The sequence below is a fragment of the Acipenser ruthenus genome, unplaced genomic scaffold (assembly GCF_902713425.1).
Source record: "Acipenser ruthenus unplaced genomic scaffold, fAciRut3.2 maternal haplotype, whole genome shotgun sequence".
Lineage (NCBI taxonomy): Eukaryota > Metazoa > Chordata > Actinopteri > Acipenseriformes > Acipenseridae > Acipenser > Acipenser ruthenus.
In genome coordinates this window covers 113,038-121,530 of record NW_026708062.1, presented here as the reverse complement: position 1 = coordinate 121,530, position 8,493 = coordinate 113,038, and positions in this window count along the sequence as shown.

Below are 8,493 nucleotides of genomic sequence, written 5' to 3'. Positions count from 1 at the left end.
GAGAGAGAGAGAGAGAGGGAGAGAGAGAGAGAGAGAGAGAGAGAGAGGGAGAGAGAGAGAGAGAGAGGGAGAGAGAGAGAGAGACTTTTAGAGTGAGCAGTCACAGAAAATATGAGCTCCTGAAAATTTAAAAATTTATATGTTTCTTAGTGAGATAAAATGCTAATTTAATAACATAAACATATTGTATAGTAGTACTTAAAGTAGTATTTAACGTAATATGAAAAAATAAGAGAAAACATTTTGATTAAATATTATAAAAACACCAAAAGAAGATCCCAAGACCAAAAGAAAAAGAACACAGAGGAAAGGGAAGGAAGGAAAGAAGAGAGAATTAAAGGAAGAAAAGACAAATTAAAAGAAAAGGAAAGAAAGGGAAAAAAGAAAGAGAAAGAAAAGAAAGAAAGGAAGAAGGAAATAAGAGGAAAATAAAGAAAGGAAGAAAATCACAGAGCAAAGGGAAGGAAGGAAAGAAGAGAGAATTAAAGGAAGAGAAGAAAAATATTTAAGAAAGAGAAAAGGAAAGAAAAGGATAAAGAAAGAGAAAGAAAGAAAAGATAGAAGTAAATAAAAGAGGAAAATAAAGGAAGAAAATTACAGAGGTAGAGGTAAGCGTTTTACACTACCATCATTTTATTTTATAATTTTATAGTAATAAATACAAAAAATACTACAAAAATTAAAAGTTCAGCAGTAGTTTGCTTTTAAAAAAAGTTCAGTTTACTTTCAAAAAAGCAGCCGTTGGCAGTGACAGTTGGAAATTGCAACAAAGTGTAGTAGATTCTCCCGGTTGCCATGGAGACGAGTCAGAGTGCAGAGAGCAGGGAGTTCCAGTGCCCGGCTGAACTGCGCAGCGCACAGGCCAGGAAGCATCATAAACTGAGCGTGCTGAGAGAGAACCCGGAGTGTCTGTACACAGACTACTCTGGGACAGGAGACAAGAAGATGAGAAGCAACCTCATCTTCTACACTCAACACCTCAATGCCTGGCACACTGCTGTGTGTAAGACGTACAGCAACGTCACAAAAAGAGGGATCTGCCAAGGTAGACAGATTCTCTTAAGAGAAGACTCTGACCCGGACAGCACAGTCCTGAGTATTAATGTCTACCACAGCGGAACTGTGTTGATCCAGGGCAGTGAGGCTAGCCTGACCTCCTTTGAAAAAAAATATAAACAACTAAAAGAGGCAGCAGAGATTGAAAAATCAAACACTACAGCCAACGACCCCGAGAACACCGACCCTGAAGACCCTGAAGATCCTACCTCAGACAGCACATCACCCGACACCAACCTGCCCCCCCCCACGACCCCCAGCGACACCCAGCACATGCGGGAGTGCCTGGCCCTGCTGGAGCTGGAGTTTGTGGAGTTCAGAGAACTTACACTGGCCAGGCTCACGGAAACCAGCATCACCCAGCAGCTCAGAGATGAGGTGAGCCAGCTCAAGAGAGAGAACAGGGTGGCCATCACCGAGCTGACCAGCGAGATGAAGGACCTGCAGCAGGAGAACGCGAACCTAAGGACCCAGCTGACCAGCGTCAAGGAGGAGATGCAGCGCAGAGAGAAAACCACCAACAAGGAGCTGCAGGGATTGAGGGAGCAGCTCCACAGATACACAGCCCCCCCCACCCCTGCTCCCCGTGCTACCACCCTCCCTACACTCCCACCCCCGCTCCCCCCCCGCTCCCCCCCTATTCCCACCCCCGCTGCCCCCCGCACTCCCACACCAGTCCCATCCCCACCCCTGCTCCCCCCCAGCTCCCCCCCTATTCCCACCCCCGCTGCCCCCCGCACTCCCACACCGGTCCCATCCCCACCCCCGCTCCCCCCCCCGGTCCCCCTCCCACCCCGCTCCCATCCCCACCCCTGCTTCCCCCCCGCTCCCCCTCCCACCCCGTTCCCCCCCCCACCCCGCTCCCACCCCCATCCCCACCCACACCCACAGCATGCTGGCCAAAAAGAAGACAAACGCAGAAGTGGCCCTCCTCATTGACAGCAACGGGAAATACCTGGACATGAGGAGACTGTTTCCCAGCCGGCGTGTCAACAACATCCGCTGCACAAACACGGAGCGAGCCCTGCAGCTGCTGAACCGGGACACACTGGGGAGCCCGAGCTGCATCGTCATCCACACCGGCACCAACGACCTGGGCTCCCTGCGCCACGACACCGCCAAGGCCGTGAGAAGGGTGGCTGAGAGAGCCACGCAGGAGTTCCCCGACTCCAGGGTGGTCATCTCCACGCTGCTGCCCCGAGCCGACACCCACCCACACACCATCAACGCTGTGAACGCAGAGATCACCAGAGGCTGCGCTGCGCTGCCTAACGTGCACCTGGCACACCACCCCACAGTGGGGCCCTGGCACCTCTACGACAGGGTGCACCTCAACCAGGAGGGGGTCAAAGTCTTTGCCAAGACCCTGAAGGATGCAGCCATGGGCCGTAGCCCAGCTAGCCCCCCTCGCAGCAGTGCCAGCAGAGGCCAGCGTAGCATGCAGCCCCCCCGCACTGCAGCGCACACATCCCGCCCCCGCAGCACCGTACAGCCGCCCGTCATCCGGCCCCCCACTCGTCCCACTACCGCCAGGCTCAGCGACCACCAGCAGCAACTCAGCTATGCTGCAACTCTGTCCCAGCCCACCCCCCCAGCCCCCACCGAACTGGGAGAGATCAAACAGCTCCTCAGCATCCTCTGCTCCAGGCTGCTGAACTGAGACCTACAACACTCGGGTAGGGAAAAAAAAAAAAAAAAAAAAAAAAAAAAAAAAAAAAAAAAAAAAAAAAAAAATCTACATGTAAATAACTAGAAATAAATAAATAAAGTATAAATAAATAAATAATCATTAATACTACTAAAATAATTACTATATTTGTACTTTACTGTTTAAAGGGAACTTAAAATGATAAAAGGTTGTGTTATTGTTAGACATTTTATTTCATTAAGAATAATATTGGTTGGATTACATGAGTTCATTTACTGTTAGCTGTTGGAACATTCAGGGCCTGTATTCCTCTGCTTTTGGGCTGAAGAGCACAGACCCTGAATTTATTAAAAATACAAAAGATGTCGATGTAATAGTTCTGTTGGAGACATGGTGCCGTGCAGACGCGCTCACACACTGCCCCTCAGGCTACAGGGAGATTATAGTGCCCTCCCTGAAACACTCACACGTAAAGCGTGGCAGAGACTCAGGGGGGATCATTGTGTGGTACAGAGAGGAGCTCACCAACTCTATTAGACCAATAAGAACAGGAGAGACCCACCTGTGGCTAAAAATGAGTAATAGTATTGTCACCTGCCAAACAGATATCTACCTGTGTGCAGCCTACATCCCCCCATCGGACTCCCCTTATTACAAGGAAGACACCTTCCATGATCTCCAGACAGAGATCTGCCACTTCCAGGCCCAGGGAAGTGTGCTGCTCTGCGGTGACTTTAATGCCAGAACAGGCACTCTGCCTGACTTCATGAACACACAGGGCAACAGCCACATATTCGGACAATCCCCTCTGTACCACACGCACATGACTACAAACAGGAATAGCCATGACAGTGTGGTAAATAAAAATGGGAGACAATTATTGAATCTCTGTCAAGGCCTAGGCCTATATATCATGAATGGCAGGATCAGAGGGGACTCTTTAGGTAGGTTTACATACAGCTCAGCTCTTGGTAACAGTGTGGTGGACTATGCCATCACTGACCTGGACCCCTCCTTTATTAATGCATTCACTGTCAGACCACAAACCCCCCTGTCAGATCACAGCCAAATCACTGTGTTCATAAAAAGAACAGAGCAGATCAACAACACACAGACACAGCCCTGTAAGCTGTACAATCTAAACCATTCCTACAGATGGGCTCCAAACAGCACAGAAATATACAAAGAAGCAATTGGCACCAATGAAATAGAAACCCTAATACACACATTTCAAAACACACAGTATCAACACACAAAAACAGGAGTAACTCTGGCTGTAAAAGATTTGAATAACATTTTTAGAAAAGCAGCAGAAAAATCTAAATTAAAAATAGTAAATCGGAAAAACAACCAAAAGAATAAATTCAAAGAAAAGTGGTTTGATGAAGAATGTAAAACTAGAAGGGAAAAACTAAGACAGCTATCCAATCAAAAACATAAAGATCCAGACAGCCCAGATTTACGTCTCAGATACTGTGAGGCACTGAAACAATACAAACACACCCTAAGAAATAAAAAACAAGACCATATTAATAAACAACTCAGCGAAATTGAGGAGTCAATAAACCAAAATCATTTTTGGGAAACCTGGAACAACCTAAATTCAACAAAAAAAGAAGAATTGGCCATCCAAAATGGAAACATTTGGAAAAAACATTTTGAAAACCTTTACAAAGAAATACAAAACAAAGAACAAAAAACTCAAAATGCCATTTGTGAAAAACTAAAAAATTTAGAATCCTGTATTAAGGACAATCAGAACCCCCTCGACACCCCAATCACGGTGGAGGAGCTGAGTGATAAACTCAAGGCCCTCAAATCAAAAAAAGCAAGTGGACCTGACAGCATCAACGCTGAGATGCTCAAACACAGCAGCCCCAAGCTGCAGGAGGCCCTGCTCAAACTCCTCAATCTTGTACTGAGAGCTGGGTATTTCCCTGAGACCTGGAACCAAGGGCTTATAACACCCATATATAAAAGTGGAGACAAATTCGACCCCAATAACTACCGGGGCATCTGTGTGAGCAGTAATCTGGGGAAGGTGTTCTGCAGTATCATTAACGCCCGGATACTGGCCTTCCTTACCGAACACAGTGTCCTGAGTAAGAGTCAGATTGGATTTCTACCAAAACACCGCACTTCTGATCATGTTTACACCCTACACACCCTAATCAATAAACACGTCCATCAAACTAATAAAGGAAAAATATTCGCTTGCTTTATAGACTTTAAAAAGGCATTTGATTCAATTTGGCATAAAGGACTATTTCTTAAACTTCTTCAAAGTGGTGTAGGGGGTAAAGTCTATGACATCATAAAATCGATGTACTCAGAAAATAAGTGTGGTGTGAAAATTGGCAACAAAAGAACAGAATTCTTCACACAAGGGCGTGGGGTGAGACAGGGCTGCAGTCTGAGCCCAACACTGTTCAACATCTATATCAATGAGCTGGCCACAGTGTTGGAGCAGTCTGCAGCCCCTGGCCTCACTCTACATGACACTGAAGTCAAGTTTCTGCTCTATGCAGATGACCTGGTCCTGCTGTCACCCACAGAGCAGGGGCTGCAGCAGAGCCTGGCACTGCTAGAGCAGTACTGTCAGACCTGGGCCCTGGCAGTAAACATGAACAAGACCAGAGTCATGATATTCCAGAAGAAAGCCAGATCTCAGGGAAATAAGTACCACTTCACTCTAGGTAACACCACCCTAGAGCACACCAGCAGCTACACATACCTGGGTCTGACCATCAGTGCGTCAGGGAGCTTTAACCTGGCAGTGAATGCACTAAAGGAGAAAGCACGCAGGGCTTTTTATGCCATAAAGAGGAGGCTCTACAATATAAATCCCCCCGTCAAAATTTGGCTCAAAATTTTTGAAAGTGTAATTCAGCCAATTGCTCTCTATGGCAGTGAAGTGTGGGGTCCAATCACCAACCAGGACTACACAAAATGGGACAAACACCCCACAGAAACCCTGCATGCAGAGTTCTGTAAAAACATCATGAGATTACAAAGAAAAACACCAAACAATGCATGCAGGGCTGAATTAGGCCTTTATCCATTGATTATTAACATCCAAAAAAGAGCATTAAAATACTGGATTCATCTAAAAACTAGTGATCCAAACTCACTCCATCATAAAGCCCTGCAATACCAAGAGCTCAGCCCAGAAAAGAGTCCCCTCAGCCAGCTGGTCCTGAAGCTCACTGAGCTGAGCAACACTGACATCAGTCAGCTTCAGGACAGCACTGCAAAAACAATTCCAATTAGTGTAAACCAAATTATAAAACACCTGAAACACTCCTATCTGGACCATTGGGATACAAACACTAAAACACAAAACAAACTAGAGTGCTATCGGACCCTAAATAGAAATTACACCCTGGCAGAATACCTGGTAACTGTCAGAAACACAAAGCAGAGGCAGATCCTGACCAAATACCGGCTCAGTGACCACAACCTGGCCATTGAAAAAGGCCGACAGAGGCAAACCTGGCTGGCCAGGGAGAACAGGCACTGTGGTCACTGTGAGACAGGAGAGGTCGAGACAGAGATTCACTTCCTGACACACTGTGAAAAATATAAAAACATAAGGGACATTTTCTTCCCCAAATTCTGTGATTTAGTCCCAGAATTCCCAAAAATGTGTGATACCCAGAAGCTGTCAATCCTGCTGGGGGAAGACAAACACACAGCCAGACTGGCTGGTCAATACGTGGAGACCTGTCATAGCCTGAGGGACAGACCGTGAACACGTCACACTAGAGAGGGAAAAGAGAGAGGGAGGGAGGGAGGGATTCTGTTTAATATAGAAAGAGGGAGGGAGGGAGGGAGGGGGTATTGTTTAATTGAGGGAGGGGGGATTCTGTTTAATAGAGGGAGGGAGGGGGATTCTGTTTGATATAGAGGGGAAGGGAGGGATTCTGTTTACTGTATTAATATAGAAGGAGGAGGGATACTGTTAGTATTAGTATTAAGAAAAATTCTTTGTCTGTATATTTGAGTTGGTTATGCCATGTATGTGCTTTGGCAACACAATTATTTTTATTGTCATGCCAATAAAGCCAATTTGAATTGAATTGAATTGAATTGAGAGAGAGGGAGAGAGAGAGAGAGAGAGAGGGGCAGAGAGAGAGAGAGAGGGGCAGAGAGAGAGAGAGAGGGAGAGAGAGAGAGGGAGAGAGAGAGAGAGAGAGGGAGAGAGAGAGAGAGAGAGAGAGAGAGAGAGAGAGAGAGACCGACCGACAGTCCTGAGTCTCTCGTCCCCGTTGCTCCTGCATGTTTTTAATTTCGTCTTGCCATCTTCCTGGAGGTCTTCTTCCTGGTCGCTTTGTATCTCTTGGGATCCAGTCTAGCATCTCCTTGGTCCAGCGATGGTCTGTTCTTCTTGCCACATGTCCGGCCCACGCTGCCATTTCACATTTCTTTGCACTTTTGTTTGCACTCTTATCCATTCCTTCCTGTCTCTCCTTGTTATTCCCAGCATGCATCTTTCCACACTCCGTTGAGTCGTTTGTCATTTTTGGGTCACTTTTGCATTGAGGGTCCAGGTTTCGCACTAGCATTGGTCAAAGACTTTCTTCCTCAAGAGTATTTTCCCTTTCAGAGCCATGCTTAATCTTCCAATGGCACTCCAGCCCATTTTTGCTCTTCTGTTGAGTTTGCACATTTGGTTCTCCGTCGCTGAAAGCAACTGTCCCCAGTATACGTAGTTACTGACTTCTTCAAGCTTCATCCCATAGACTCCAGTGGCCTGTGGAGTGGTATATTTATTGAACAAGACTTGAGTCTTCTTCAGATGCATCTTCAATCCCGCTTTGACATTTTCCCAATTCCTTGTTATTTTTCTTAATACAGATCTTGTCTAAACAGAGGCACAGGCTTTTTCATAGTCGATGAATCCCAAGCACAGTGGTATTTATTATTATTATTATTATTATTATTATTATTATTATTATTATTATTATTATTATTATTATTATTTATTTCTTAGCAGACGCCCTTATCCAGGGCGACTTACAATCGCAAGCAAATACATTTCAAGTGTTACAATACAAGTAATACAATAAGAGCAAGAAATACAATAATTTTTGTTCAAGTGTGACAAACCACAATTCAATAATACAGCAGATAATAGTGATAGTTACATCAGGATGTGATTAAATACAAAGTACTACAGGTTAAACACTTGGCAGATTATAGTATTCTGAAGTACAGGATTAAATGCAGTAAAATAGGGGGCAGATAAGAGCAAAATAAAGCACATTTAAATGAAGGGTGATAGTGTCCCAGGATACTCGTTGCTGGTTTGAATCACTTGCCGTGCAACTTGAAGACAATCCATTGTGCTAAATCCACTCCTGAATCCTGCTTGCTCATGTGATTGTGCCGAGTCAAATTTATTTTGGTCTGCTGGATGAGAATCTTGGTAAAAAGTTAGGGAGGTAGGAAGCTAATAGGTGTGTGCGGGAGTCGTGGAGTGTGGAGTAGTGGTTCGGGCTCTGGACTCTTGACCGGAGGGTCGTGGGTTCAATCTCAGGTGGGGGGACACTGCTGCTGTACCCTTGAGCAAGGTACTTTACCTAGATTGCTCCAGTAAAAACACAACTGCATAAATGGGTAATTGTATGTAAAAATAATGTGATATCTTGTAACAATTGTAAGTCGCCCTGGATAAGGGCGTCTGCTAAGAAATAAATAATAATAATAGAAGGAGCTGTGTAAATTGAAGACAAAAACAATTGTCAAAGCCTTTCCTCGTTTCATTATTACACCTTACAGGGAAACGC